This window comes from Micrasema longulum, unplaced genomic scaffold (genome assembly GCF_059751315.1).
Source record: "Micrasema longulum isolate JH-2025_06_02 unplaced genomic scaffold, ASM5975131v1 h1tg001140l, whole genome shotgun sequence".
Lineage (NCBI taxonomy): Eukaryota > Metazoa > Arthropoda > Insecta > Trichoptera > Brachycentridae > Micrasema > Micrasema longulum.
In genome coordinates, this window is record NW_028278328.1 from 4,915 (window position 1) to 20,980 (window position 16,066).

Sequence of the window (16,066 nt, forward strand, 5' to 3'; positions counted from 1 at the left end):
ATAGCTTAAATCAGTCATGGAAACATTAGCGTAATTTAGAATGGGTAGTAGTAATGCTTGTACAAGGGTGCATTTACTATTAATGAGTAAGAATTTTTGCAACCTTCTAAGTGAGTGTAGACTGAAATGTTTTGCGGCTTAATTCATTAGTATAAGCTCGCCAGCATAGATGTCCATCCATTAGTACTCCTAGATTTTTTAAGGATTTCCTGTATTGTTGCCTTTATCGAAGATAATTATCAGGGACAAATAGACCAAATTCATTCAGAATATCGGAATTATGTATGCGACCACCAATGAGTTGGAAAAAGTGAACACCTAAACGAATATTCCTTCTTTCCAACAATGATTGGTAGCCCAACATTCCCATATGTGTGTGTTGCTACACATTTAAAGAGGGCAAGTTATCCCTGCTAATCCCTGTAACAGCGCCTAAAGCTTAGCTGAAATTAAGCATGTGTATAAAATCTATAAGAAAATTTTGAGATTTTTAAAAAACTAGCGTTTCATTTTAAAACGATATTGAACACGGTCCTGAGAACCTTAACCCCGCTTGCCTACTTTAAAAAGCATCGGGTATTCGATGTCTGGATGATTGGATGTCCACTGCGGACTGTTCGTCGGCAGTTCATTTCAGAACTACGGGACGTGAACCTGACTTCGGAGGACGCACAGGAAATGGCAGCCGACAGAGATGCCGGGAGGATCTTCGTAGAACCGTACGCTACAACCATGGAGCAAACATAGAATGATGATGATTATGATGATAAGCATTTCAGTAGCTATGTGATAACAATTTCACACCGTGGTTGTTTATCGTATTTACGATCACAATGAAACATCGGTGATCACTTAATATTAAATGTCAAAATATTTACGTTTCGCGACGTACAATCCTGCTACGCAATCACATATTTGAAATCACCGGTGTAAATGTGGAAGATATTCCAAATCTGCTATTTTTATTTATTTATTTACTATTTATCATGCTTTTTATTGTATTTAGCCGGCGCGGCGGTTGTCAAGCCAAAAACAAGAAAAGCAGTCGCCATAGTAATTGTAATTTAATTTTCACTTTTTTTGTATTAGATACTTCTAACTATTTTGCAAATGCGATATAATTGTATAATTTTTTATAGTAAACGCCGATTTTTCGCCAATGAACTGTATTAATTTACGGGGAAAACAAAAACAAACCGACACGAGCGTTAACTTAGAGATTACACACGCGTTGACTTATGACTGCGATAACTTAAGCATGTTCATTATTGTTCATTGTGATCGCCCAAATGCTTAGCATGTTTTTAAGCACCCCGGTAGTTATTTGTTATTGAGCTACAGGCGTCAATACTGTCACGTGAAATCAATAAATTCAATACATGACTTGCTGTTGGGTAGGGTCGGTACGAAAAACAATTTATTTCCACGACTTTAGGAACTATTCTAAGGTCAAAGGTCCACATCACACATCACACATCACACATCACACCACATTACAGTACTTTAATATTGTAAAACCCGAAACAGGAATTCAATCATCGAACCCTTGAAATTCCAGAAGTTCGCATAATGAGTTTTTATAGGTTGGTGTGCCTTGTGTCGTTTGCTCACTTTTCCGACGTTTCGGATTAGATTACATCAGGGTTGCTGTTTTTATTTTTAGGAGTTAAATAATAGAATAACGCAACAGAGAGGAAAAACATTTTTGAGAAGGGGAATATGAGAGTCTTTGCATTTACAGGGCTTATGACCTGTCATTGGCTGGTTTAAGTGGCCACTTTACACACTGTGTAACTGTTATACCCTATGGTGGTACGTGAAGTTCAATAATAAGACTCAGTGTAGTTGACTGTGGTTTATTCTAAATGCTTATTGTATTGTGGTAAGAGAGCGACTGTTTGCTAGGAGAGACCAATCTAGAATGACTTGCCAAGCTGTGTGGGTATGCAGACGACTGTAGATATATTGTTGTCACCAACAATATACCTACATTCCTAAAAGTTACATTCACCATTCTGCCTATGTTTGAAAATCCACATTTCCTCAACCCTTCCATCTGTTGACTTTTGTGAAGTAAAAGAGCTGAAACCTTTATCATGCGGGCGAGATTCATCCGGTTGAACCAATTCACCTACTAGGCAACGCCTGAAAGCAATTTTCCAATTTTTTATACTTCTTCATTTACCGGATAGTAAATTCAACAATGTTTTGAGTATGTCCAAATACTTGCCGACTGGCTGGATTTTCTCCCTAAAGAGTTGTTCATATTTAAATTTGTTGCAACAGAGAGGGAAAACATTTTTGAGAATGGTAATATGGGAGTCTAGGCATTTACAGGGCTTATGACCTGTCGTTGGCTGGTTTAAGTGACCACTTTACACTTTACTTTACTTTAATACATTTTTAAAATAAATAAAAAAAATAGCACGATGAATTCAGTTGATATTGAATTGAATGTCAACTGTCAACTGTCAATCGGTATTCGATTGAAATGTCAACTGGCCGAACCGTTTTAGAAATTGATAAGTGCTAAAAACGGCCGCGCCGAGCGCCATATGTCCTGCAATATGACGCATGCGTGTAATTATGGTATTATGTCAAAAGTACCATCTCAAAGAAAAATAGCCCTTAAGAAATAATGTTTGAAATACTGTTTTCCAAATCAAGAATCTTCAAATAATTTGTGTAATCTGCAAGTTTAATCTAAAAAAAAACCCGCACTGGGGTTAATACATTCAAAATATAGTATACCTACTTATTTGTATGAAAATATAATCTGGAATAATCGGCTAGTTTCTTGCCTCACCGCAGGCACTGGGCGCGCTTTATTAATATTAATATTTATATTACGATAAAAATACAAACGGTGGAAATCATTTAAAATAAATAGTAATCATTTATTTGTTTTTCTGTAAATAAAGTTACAGTAAAATATTATTATGGTTAGTCAAATATAATGGGTAAGCTGCGCATAATCGCTTCTAAACACGGTTCGCCCCTGGTAAATATGTATCCCAAAATGAATTCTTTTTTGGCATGATTTGCTTTGTTTGTCTGCGTGTAAATAAACGCGAACAGTAAAATATAAAACGTTTCTGGTACTACAAAGCTTTGTAATCAAATAAAATAATTGAAAGCGGTTACTGGAAGCGCTATTTCGAGTCAAAACTCTTATGGGATCTCGTCCACCACAAAATAGGGGAAAGCGCCCATAAATGGGACAAAATACAAATGGACAATTCGTATCGAGTTTTTTTGGTACATATTATGGCAGCTCAGAAGGCCTGATCAAAGTGGCGTCGTTACATTCAGGCTTGTAAAACCAGCGTAATGAGGAACTTCAGCTCTATGGGAAATTTGATTCAATAAATAATGTTTTCTTGCACGGGGTAAAATTGGAGCATTAAATTGTACGGCAAAGTTTCCTGAAAATGTACGAAAAAAGCAATTAAAAACATTTTGATAAAAACGAAAAACTATGAATGACGTCACAGGTTCATATGAATCAACCAATTGTGAAGAGAGTTGTGGAATTTTTTTGGTTTGCTTGCCGTAAATAAACCAATGGACAAAATTAATAAGCGGAAGAAAACCTATGACGCTACACGCAGAGTTAATTCAGAAATACAAAACTCTAAAAAATCGTCGCCCGGATAATAACAATACATTTCAATTTTTTAAGAAAAATGGCTTAGTTTTACAGTCTATTAAGAAATAAAATCGTATCTCAAATATCATTTTAATTTTGTTTGTTATATATATTTTTTATTCTTCTATTAATTTCAATGATATTATTATTCCTTTTTTTTTTCAATACTACTATATTTTACTAGTATTTTGTTGGTTTCAATGATACTATTTATTTTGCATATTTGATTATGAATGAATCAAATTTATATGTATATTTTGTATTTTAATTTAACTCTGATTATCTTTTTTAAATTGTATTCTTTGTAATTTTATTATTTATTACTTATTTCTTGTTTTTCTGGATTGTTATTATATTGCATCACATGTCATTTTATTTTGATCTAATTTATTTTACTTTGTATTTTTTATTGTTATTTATTATGACTTGGCACGGGCACAGCCTAAAAAGCCTTAATAAGTTCGCTTACATTTCAACGACCGTAATTTTGAAAGGAAAATATTTTTTTAAAAAATGAAAAAACTACTTTACTTCCTAATATGGTATGATATATCATTTAGAAAATCAAATTTCGGTTAGCAATAGTAAAATACCTATTTACAAATTATCATCGATACTATTAATTTGTCTCTTGGATTAGAGTATCAATTCAATGCCTTATGCACCACTCGGTTTGGAAAGGGAATTATGGTGATAAAAGTTGCAGTTTTCTCACGCTTTATTACAAATTCTGAATTATTCAACGAGTAATAAATTAACATTTTTAATTTTCGTCTGTTTTTCTGTGCTCCAAGTAACAAGCATAATTGCCTACAAGTATACAAAAGGGTCTCAAAGTTTCATTTATAAAATGTTCCATTTATGTCTACTCTCCCCTACAAAAATGCCTTAAAAATATCAATTTTCGCTTTCGCTCACGCGAAGGAGGGTCTCGTGAAAACGCCCGACAGTAATAAATTTCAGGCAATATTTTCAGGACCGCTTACTGAAAAGCCTTCACAGCTTTCAGGGTCGTCATATTAATAATAATTTTTGAGAGATATAAGAGGCGTGATGGAGTAATAAGTAATCGACGAAACTCTTTAGTTCGAAAAAACGCTTTTTAAATCTGTTGACCTTTTGACTAAAAGCAACCACATACTATTATTTCGCCATTTCCCGGTAAAAGGAAAGAAAGCCAAAGAGAAAAAACGCTTTATATGTCTATCCTTACATACATTCTTATCTTCATGTACATTCATACATCGTTATAAATTCGTTTTATCAGTACACTCCCACTTGCTTTTTAATGATGCACACGCTTACACACGCGTGAGCACTTACTCTCATAAAATACACACAAACACACCCTCCTAGTATGTCTGCTTTCAACATGACTAGATTCACTATTAAATGTAGTTATGCAGAAAGCAGTTTGTGAATAGAATGAATAATCCAATATGCACAACGGTTGGAATGTTTTTTACTTTGACAAATGATCAACAATTAATATATATGTTTTTTTTTAATATTTCAAACAATATCTAATTACGTATTTGGCGTAAGATTCTTCTAGAGCAGTAGGTGTTATCTGCAAATTGAGAAATGCCGTTTTTGAAATCGACACTATTTTTAGAAGGTGATTATTACAGTTTTTTGTATGAAAGTGACTTAACTGTTTTAAGCAAAACATAGAATTGACTTTACTGCACATAATAACATTAATACAGCATTTTTGGAAAATTGTGGACTGGCTGTTTTCTGCATAACTTCTTTCAATTATATAGTTTAGGGGGATAATCAAGCGGCTCAAAAAAGAAGAGCCACAGAGAACAGCATACTGTATGAGTTTGGACTAACACTCAACAATAAATAAATATCTACCCAGCCATATATGTCTCACATTCTATTTTCATATCGCATCTCCATACAACAATATTCACGCTTGTGAGTGCCTGCCAAAACCAGATTAAATTCATTAGAAAAATAACATCTAACAGGTAGTGCTCCCAATATAATATCAACTACCGAGCTGTACCGGCATCTACCTGGACCGCAAGTTCCATGCACAGGCTGTGCCAACGGTCAACGACCGCCAGCTTCACCAAAAGGTTCTAGTTCTACGTCATGCCTCAACTAGAGATGCAAGGCCGGTAGTATACAGTTGGTAGTTAATTGTAAGAAACGTATTCTACCGTATAATATGGTAGAATACGGTAGAATACGGAAGAATACGGTAGAGTACGGTAGAATACGGTAGAATACGGTAGAATACGGTAGAATGCGGTAGAATACGGTATTTTTTACAGAAAACATTTTTAATAACATGGCTGTGTAATCACTTGATAAGTAATATTTGATTATAAGGCCTGTTTTATACCATTGATATTTTATAGAAGGAAACTAAACCGATGTAAGAACCCGCATAATACGTTAAAATACGGTAATTTTCATGAAAAACAATTTATTTAAAAAAAAACCGTTAAATCACTTTATTAGTTATATTTTATTATTTTCATCCAAAGCGCACTGCCTCTTTTCAGTCCATAAGGCACTGTTTAATATTTTTATTTTTTTACCTTTTTCACGTAAAGCAGCCGTACTGTCACGAAACATGAAATTATTCATTAATAAACTACTAAAGAGACGGTAAAGGGATCAAAATAAAACAAAAACAAAAATAATAAAATCATATTAAAAAGTATTAATTTATAAAATATTAAATATTTTTTACCTAAAAAATTAACTACTAAAACTACGGTAGGGAACGGTAGACTACTGGTATACTACTGATTTGGTAGACTACCAAACTACTAGTTGAAGAGTTGCGCAACCTTTTCCAAAATATAGAGTACTCGCTACATTTTCCTCATGAAAGCGATAAAACCGGTCACTGGTTATTACAAACGTGTGGATTAAATTATCACTCGTCTTTTGTTTTTATAACGAGATATTTTACATTTAAATTTAATCAACGCCGGTGAAGGGTGTGTTTGCGGAATATTGAACACAGATTTTCACATTTCAATTTACTTGGGGAATTGAACGAAGTAATATGGGAAGAATGAAGAAAGAAAAAGTCATAGAAATTTCTGTCATATCCTCACATCTCTTTCCGGTCGTCATCACACAAATGTGAAATGAATAGAGAAATACCAACACACACTGGAACCTCGATTTGCACGGTTTCAAAACACGGTCCAAAAATTTAATTTAAATAATGCGTAATAATAATTTACTCAAATATTTCAATTTTCGTTACCATTTTCAACAAGTTGTAAATAACTCACTATTAGAAAATGAAAATCAATTGGGGTTGAATGGGTTTCGAACCTCAGACCCCTGATCTGTGAGTCCGCAACACTAGCCACGGGGTAAAGTAAACAGTTGTCGGCAATTAAAGAGATGATTTATTTTCAATTTGTTACAACAGAGAGGAAAACATTTTTGAGATAGGAACATGGAAGTATTGGCATTTACAGAGCATATGATCTGTCGTTGGCTGGTTTAAGTGGCCACAAGTAACATTCACCATCCTGCGTATGTTTAAGCATCCACATTTCCTCAACTTTTCCATATGTTGAGTTTTGTGAAGTAAAGGGGCTAAAGGAAGGAAACCCAGCCAGTCTGCAAACATTTGGACGTAATTAAAATATTTTTGAATTAACTAACTGGTAAAAGGAGTATAAAAATTTTAAAATTGTTTTCAGGCGTTGCCTAGTAGTTGAATTGGTTCAGCCGGATGAATCTCACCCACACGATAAAGGTTTCAATTTTTTTTTTTTCTTTTTATTAATAAATTTTCATAAAGAGAACATGTTTTTGTAAAATTCTAAACATATCTACTTTTACACATCTAATAAATGTTATCACTGTAACTCTCAAAAAAAAAGACTAACTCTTGTGCTTGGAGAGTGACTTACACTGTTTTAGTTGTTTATTTATAAGAGTTTATATAATTTTAAATACGAGTACATGAGAAAGAAAAATAAAAACACAGGATATAAAAAGCAAAAACATAAAACAAAAATACATTAATACTAATTAAAATTTAATGTTGTTTTTACACGTGTTCAAAATATTTCTTTAGATTAACCCTGGATTTATTTATTTATTGATATTTATATATTTTACTTCACAAAAGTCGACAGACGGAGGAGTTGAGAAAATATAAATGTTTAAATATGGGAAGAATGGTGAATATTACACAGTGCGTAAAATGGCCATATAAACCAGTCAATGATAGCCCGTAAGCCTATTTTTTTTTTCATTTTATTCTTCATAGCTCCAAAAGGGTTCAATGTATTTCATAAGGACAAAATGATAGAGATTAATGATTAGAATTGGTTGCAATTTAAATTGTTGTTGAAATTGTGGATAGAAAAAAGCAGATTTAAATAGCTTCTTTTTTATGATTAGCATATAGGTACATTTTTTTCTTTTAAATAAAATGTATACCTACACACAGGCCATGCCTTTGGGATATTATTTTTTTGTGTTTATTTAATTTTTTTTTATTATTTGGAACTTATGTTTACTTAAATTTATTTCAACAGAGAGGGAAAACATTGTTGAGAAGGGAATATGGAAGTCTAGGCATTTACAGGGCTTATGATCTGTCATTGGCTGGTTTAAGTGGCCACTACACTGTGTAACATTAATCACTCTGCCCAGTAACTACCTGGTAAAAGAAGAAGTATAAAAGTTGGAAAATTGTTTTCAGGCGTTGCCTAGTAGGTGATTTGGTTTAGCTGGATGAATCTCGCCCACATAATAAAGGTTTCAGCTCCTTTACTTCACAAAAGTCAACAGATGGAAGAGTTGAGGAAATGTGGATGTTTAAACACATGGGCAGAGCGGTGAATGTTACACAGTGTGTAAAACGGCCACTTAAACCAGCCAATGACGGGTCGTAAGCCCTGTAAATGATTAGACTTCCATATTCCCTTCTCAACAATGTCTTCCCTCTGTTGAAATAAATTTAACTATGAATAACTCCCTAGGGAGGAAATCCAGCCAGTCTGCAAGCTTTTGGACATACCTAAACATTGTTATGTATACTTTTTGTATAATGAAAAGAAAAATTTTATAAGAAAAAAAAAAGGAAAAGAAGTGCTTTCAAATACAATAAACAGTTATTTTTTTTTTTTTCAAGGAGACTAATTGTGCGTCGTTTTTTTTTAAGTACACTTATTTTACACGGTACTGTGGGAAACGTATCTCCCATGTAAAAATAGGTTCCATTGTACGGTGAAATACAAATAATTATATTTTTCAATCTCACGATAGCCGGGTTTGATATGACAGTTCAGCTCGAGGGAATTTATATGAGCTTTTAGAAGAAGAAAAAGAACGATTTATAAAAAAGATAATATATATATTTTATAACAATTGAGGACCGTTTTAACAAAGCGAAATATCTACAAAATTTAAATTTTTCAGAAAATTATTTCATGTTAAAAATAAAACAATTACGATTAAAAAAAAAGAAAAATTACATTTTATATACATATTGGTGACGCGGAGAGAGGCAAAAAAGTTAATTCCTCGATAGCTTAGAGAGCGCATGAACTATTTATTTATTTATTTATTCATGCAAAATTACAAAACTAAATATTTATGAACTTATTAAGGATTTTTAGGCTATGCCCGTGTCAAGCCACTATAAATAACAATAAAAATACATAGTAAAATTAATTAGATCAAATTATAATGACATAGTATCACAATCTAGAAAAAAAGGTAAATGTAATAAATTATCTAATTCCAAAGAATACAATGCAAAAAAGATAATCAGAAATAATTTTTAAAATATAAATTATACAAATTAAGAATCACACATTATCAAATACACAAAATAGTGGTATCATTAAAATCAACAAAATAATAGTAAAATATAGTAGTATTGTAAAAAAGAATACAAAATATGAGCATCATTTAAATCAACAGAAAAAGAATATATACTATATATAAAAGCATAATTGAAATGATAATTGAGTTATGTTTTCTAGAAATTCACTCAATTATAGTAAGAAATATAAGAAATAGGAGCAATAAATCATATGCCAAATAATAGTACGTACTAAGTTAAATTATACAAAAACACATAATAAAAACATCAAAATTATCAATATATATAAAAAGCAAATAAAAGTAAAGAGCATGGAAGGAAAGCAGATTTGTAAATTTTTGCTAATTTCGTACTTGAAAAAAAATTGACAACCTCGTCCCTATCGATGTGTAGCAACCAATTGCAAACATTTTTCTTAAATACATTGGCACTTGTGGAGTTTTTTATGGCTGCCGGAAGTTGATTAAAAAATTTCGGAGCCAGGAAGGTAAAGTTTCTTTGAGCTAGCTTCAAGTGAGTGGTTGTCCTGACTTTATCTACAGATTTCCAGAACTTCACAAGTGCCTCCTGAACTGATCCATGATGGTCCAACAAGGTCAGCCAACACCCGTTATTAAAAAAACAATTAAAATACTTTGTTTTTACTGATAAAATACAGTTTGTTTTTTAATTTGCATAAAGTTGATACATACTCAAAAGTGTCATATTAAAGCCAAAACATGACTTTTGCAAATAACTGCCTATTTGCGTTTGACGGCAGAATACTTGTTAAATCCCCAATAGATTGGCATTAATTATATATTTTAATACAATAAATTAACTCTACCTAAACAATCTTAGAATCTATTTAAATGTACAGTGTGGATAGTCAAGGCATGATCTAGGCAGACATGGAAAGTCAGGAGTGATAACATCGCTTACTTCTTGAATTCTTACCTTTGCTGTGGGAACACATCGACTTTCAGAGATTTTTTTTAATGTTCTGAGGATCCTTGGCATAGGATTGGGGTGTTGTGATAGTTGTCTGGTTTACGGGACGCCAATTCACCAATCAGCAGAACTCACCAAAGAGAACTTTTGACATCACACGTGGAGTATTATCAAAATTACAAAACTTTAAAAGACCATTGCGCTAATAATACGCTGGACAAAAGTTTGATAGTTTATTAACAAATGAAAATACATATTCAAATTCACATATTTTAATATATTATATTGGATTTAAAAATTAACAGCTGTCTGTTGGCCTTCCTTAATAAGAAAAAATATTAGGATCATCGTAAGAACTTAAATTAGTGCGTTGTTCGAGTATTCGCTCCAATCTGTATGATCCGGGAGTTCGAAGGTTTACGCAATTGAAAATGATGCCTTTTGCCAGGAAAGTATCCCTAAGCAATGCTGCGCATGATCAAATAAGAGTTTGTAATGGTTGGCCAAAAATTTTGTGGAAATTTTCTGCGCCGACAAAAATGGAGTTTATAATAATTTAGTAAAGCTTCGTAAAAACAATTATACGTGTAATATGTTAAAAAAAAAGGTACAACTTTAAATTGTGTTTACGAGTATGTTTTTTCTAAATATTTTTTTTTTATATGGGAGTTGCATTATTTTTTACCTTGCTCCAAAGTTTATATTTAGTTCAAAGGAATAGTTATTTATTCCCTTACTTTAAAATACAATGTTTGTTTTAATAAAATACATTATTTTTTTATTTGTTTTAATATGTAAGGATTGGTTGGGATGTTTTACAACAAATGGTTGGGATGTTTTACAACATAATGCATATACAACAAAAATGGAAGGATGTTGATTTTTAGTGTTTAATAAAAGTTTATTTTTGAATGTTTACAAACAACATTCGCTTTTTATGGATTTCAATCAGATTCTTTTCTTAAATTCCTTATAATTTCTTCCCATTTATTTATTTTTTCTGGATTTTTGGTAATTAATCTGGCTATACAGGTGTTCTTTAAACCCTGTCACATCCGAAACCACGATGATCAGTTGAGCAAGAAGACATATTGGCACATTTAAATATTTTTTAGAACGAATAAAATTTAAAAAAATAAAACATCAAAAAAAGCAAATGGTTGCTTACTTCTGCTGGGGTAAATCGAGAAGGGGAAAGGAGGAGTCTGACACTACGCCGCGCTCCCCTCACTTCTTCCCTGCAGAAGTAAGCAACCATTTTTTTTTTATTTGAAAATTTATTTATTTATTTATAAACCCTTATAGATTATTACATTCATTTTACATAGAATAATCTATACATTATAAATATACATTTGTTTTTTCAAATATTTTATTTTTGAAATTTTTCTTCGTTCTAAATATTTTTTAAAATATGCTAAAATGTCTTCTGGCTCTTACTGATCCTCGTGGTTTCGGATGTGACTGGGTTTAAAAAACATCCTGTATATATGATTCTTCTGTTTGCGTGTGTGTCACTGTACTCCTCCTAAACGGCTGGACTGATTTTGATGAAAATTTTTGTGTGTGTCTGAGAGGGTTTCTGAATGGTTTTAGATTCACAATTGGACCCGGTAAGTGGCGTTGCGATCTCAATGTCATTTGTTAGTATATAGTTTATCGAAAATTTTAATTTTTCGAGCTTTTGCATTTGCTAAACCAGTTAATAACAGGCAAGCCAAAGCTCAGGCAGGAAAAAGCCTGTCGGCTCTACTAGTTATATATAAAAAATATTTACGGGTGACAGGTTGACATTTTTATCTACTCTGAATAAACGACCGTTTACCAGTTTCATCACTTTATTGTAGCGTTTTTGTTTTGACTTGTTCGCAATCGATTTACTTTTTTAAATATTAAAAAAAAAAACAATTTTAATTTGGGTGACAGAAACCCTTAAACTTTATGATATGTTTTAGCAGAAAACGCAACGTGTCAAGGTGTACTATTTTCTGTGTCACCGATTACCACCCACCTGTGGATATACAACCCTTAGTGGCTATTTTCATTTCAGTCGCGTTCTTCTCTTTGCTACGGTAACGGGTAGTCAAAAATCTATAATCGTTTTTCAAACAAGTGTAATTTTTTTTTTCCGCGACGCAAGCGTTTTTCTACCGTTTTGTGGGTATATTATAACTTTTATTAATTTATTTAAATACAGAAAATACAGTTTTATTCTGTAACGTATTTCAGTTCTTTAGGGAAACCCTATGTTGAGCGTAAATATTTAATACAGGAATAATGTAATCTGATTTAGTATTAAACTTGTTTATCAAATACGTATTCGAAATAATAATAATATAAAATACGTGTCTTTTATAAGTTATTTAAATGAATTATTAGTTAAAATGTACAGTTCAAAGAAAAAAAACATATCAAAATATAAATAATGATTTTATTCAAAACTGAGAATCGAATAAAAATAAATAAAAACACTTTTGGATACCAACATTTTTTAGAAAAACTGTAAATTTTACATTAACACATTACAACAAATATGAAGAACATTAAAGAGAAGGTAATATAGAAGTCTATATAACGTTATGATAAATAATATTGGAATAAGCAATTCGACGGCTTATTATGCAGATACATTGAAAATTAAGAATTGTGTACCTACACCGAAATGATGCAAAATCAATTTAATTAAAATACATAGAAACTTATTGGTTGTATTGCCACGTAATACCACAAACATAAGATTTTATGATAAAACTTAAAATTATTTTTAAACGTTACCTAAATTAACATATTACAAGAGAGATGAAGAACATTCTAGAATTCTAGGCATCTACAGGGCTAATGACCTGTCAATGGCTGGTTTATGTGGCCACTTTACACACTGTGTAACATTCACCATTCTGCCCATATTTTAACATCTATATTCCTTCAATTCTTTCATCTGTTGATGTTTGTGAAGTTAAAAAGCTGAAACCTTTATTTATGCGGGTGAGATTCATCTAATTAAATTATTTCACTTACATACTAGACAACGCCTGAAAATGATATTTTTTCAATTTCTATACTTCTTCATGGACCCGGTGGATTTATCGAAAACGGTTTGAGTTTGTCCAAATTTTTGTAGACAAGGACTGGATTTTTTGAAATTTGGACAAACTCAAACTATTGTTGTAAATTTTACTTTTTGTATAAAAATAAAATAAATAAAACCACTTTGTTTTTAACCACTATTTTTATTTTCCACCTACCGGTTTCAAAGCAAACAAGCTTCTTCGTCAAGGTTTACGTAACTAATGAATGGATTTATTTTTTATTTTTATCATGTTCACTAAATACTACACTTGGACCCAATAAATTAAGTCGTTTTTTTCCTTACACGGGTGGTAATTTGATATCATTATTTTCGAAGTTAGACAGGAGAGGACCAAAAAAAATATTGTTTACTTGGTTATTAATTATTTTTTTCTTATTATGAATCGCTTTTTAATTTCTAAGTTGTCTAATTTTAATATTTTATTTTCAACATGAAGTACTTTTAATCCAGAGTCTTTGTTGAAGTTATGATAATTTTCTATCAGATGATTTGCGAATTCAGAAAAAATATTATTATTTAAGCATCTTAAGTTTTTTTTACTCTAATATTAAAGTTACTTTTAGTTTTTCCAATGTAGATTGAATCGCAATTATTATGTGTAGTATTAAGTGAACATGATAAAAATAAAAAAGGAATCAATTCATTAGTTACGTAAACCTTGACGAAAAGGCTTGTTTGCTTTGAAACCCTTCGGTGGAAAATAAAAATTAGTGGTCAAAAACAAAGTTGTTTTATTTATTTTATTATAATGAATAACCACAAAGTTAGTGCTTCAAATATAAACTTTATAATACTTTTTGTATTTGTTCAAATTAGTTTTTTGTCATTAATAACGTGTTATTTAAACGCAACTGACGCAACCCACAAATTACCAAAATGCTTCATATTCTGAAAATCTTTTGATGAGTTAAAAATTAAAAACAGAATATTTAGTACATTTTTCTAAGGTAATCATCAAAATAAAGTAATGGGGAAATATCACGTACTACGAATACCGAAAAAAACATGTGAAATTGGTGGTTGTTGGAATATTGGTTGGTTGGAAGAAATTGCCATTTGGCAATAAGCCCGCCAATGTACAAATAACATTATGTACAAAAAGTTAAATAGATAAATAAATAAATAAATAAATGAATTTACGAAATTAATTGTATATTCAAAATCAAAATGGAGTTTGCGGAGAAATGTTTTCATGCGTAATAAAAAAAAATATAAAAAATATGTCTTCAAAACAACGCGACATGTTTGGACCTTACAATTGCGGCGTCAAGATTCGTGACAATGTTCTATTAAAATTTAAGTGGTCTCAAACAAAGTTCAAAATTTAACCTAATCGTGACGTATTAGGGGCGTGGCCAAAGCAATAGGACCGTTGTAGTAGGAATTAAAAATTACACTTAAAAAAAAAAAATCACGACAGTATTTTATACTCTTATTCTAAAATTGTAAAAAAAAGATTGTTGTCTTTCCCTAGCGAATTCAATGTGTAAGATAATTTTCTAAACAAAGCTCTAATTTGATTTAACGGATGCAGAATACAGATCTGAATGTGGAATTTATGTATCGTGGTCGAGTGTTTAGAACAAAGATTATCAACAATTAAAAACATGAATTTTGCGTGTGCATAGGGAGAATGTAAACGATTCAAATTAAAATAATATAATATTATTAGACAAGTTATCTGTAGTCCGATCCTCTTTACGTACCTTAAGGATAGGCATAGTAGAAACTAGTTATGCAACAGATTTTGGTTTGGCCAGATACCGGTTTTTCGGCGAGCCCCTAAGCTGGATAGCCGGATACCGAATTTCTCTAATAATTAAAAACATAACTTTTGATGGGTAAAAAATCGAAACGGCTTAAAATATGTTCGTGATATTTTTAATGATTAGTTATCGATCAATAAATTCTATATAAATAATTATAATGGATTTGTGTAGTTTAACCAATTGCGCTTATTTTCTGTCAAGTATATTACTTATTAAAAAATATTGTTTTTTGCTTTTTAATTATTTTATCTGGAATGTATACTGAGCACTAACGAACATTTTAATGCAAAAAGGTGTTTCTTTTTTAAATAATGATGATAATTTTCTTTTTTCCAAACACTAAATATATTAACAAATCAATTGAATGGCGTTAATTTCGTGATTTTTTTATTGTTTGACGAATATTAGGTATCCCACGGATATTGAGCTGCTATCCGGTATCCAAATATACCATAAAATTAGGCTGGATACCGGATAGTTTCCAGATATATGTTGCATATCTAGCAGGAAACATGACAAGAGTTAAGTTAAGATGGATCTTATCTTATCTCAGCAATAGAAGCCAAGCTGTTGTTCTTGGGGGTTTTAGATCTGAGTTTACTTATATTTCCTCCTGAGTTCCCCAGGGGTCGCACTTGGGACCATTCTTTTACAACGCGAATCTTCATGATATATATGTTGTATTTATGAACGCAAAGTTTTTAATGTACGCAGATGATAAAAAAATATACCTCAAAGTTAAGAATCCCCTTGACTGTCATAAACTTTAAGATGATCTAAACCGTTTGACAGAATAC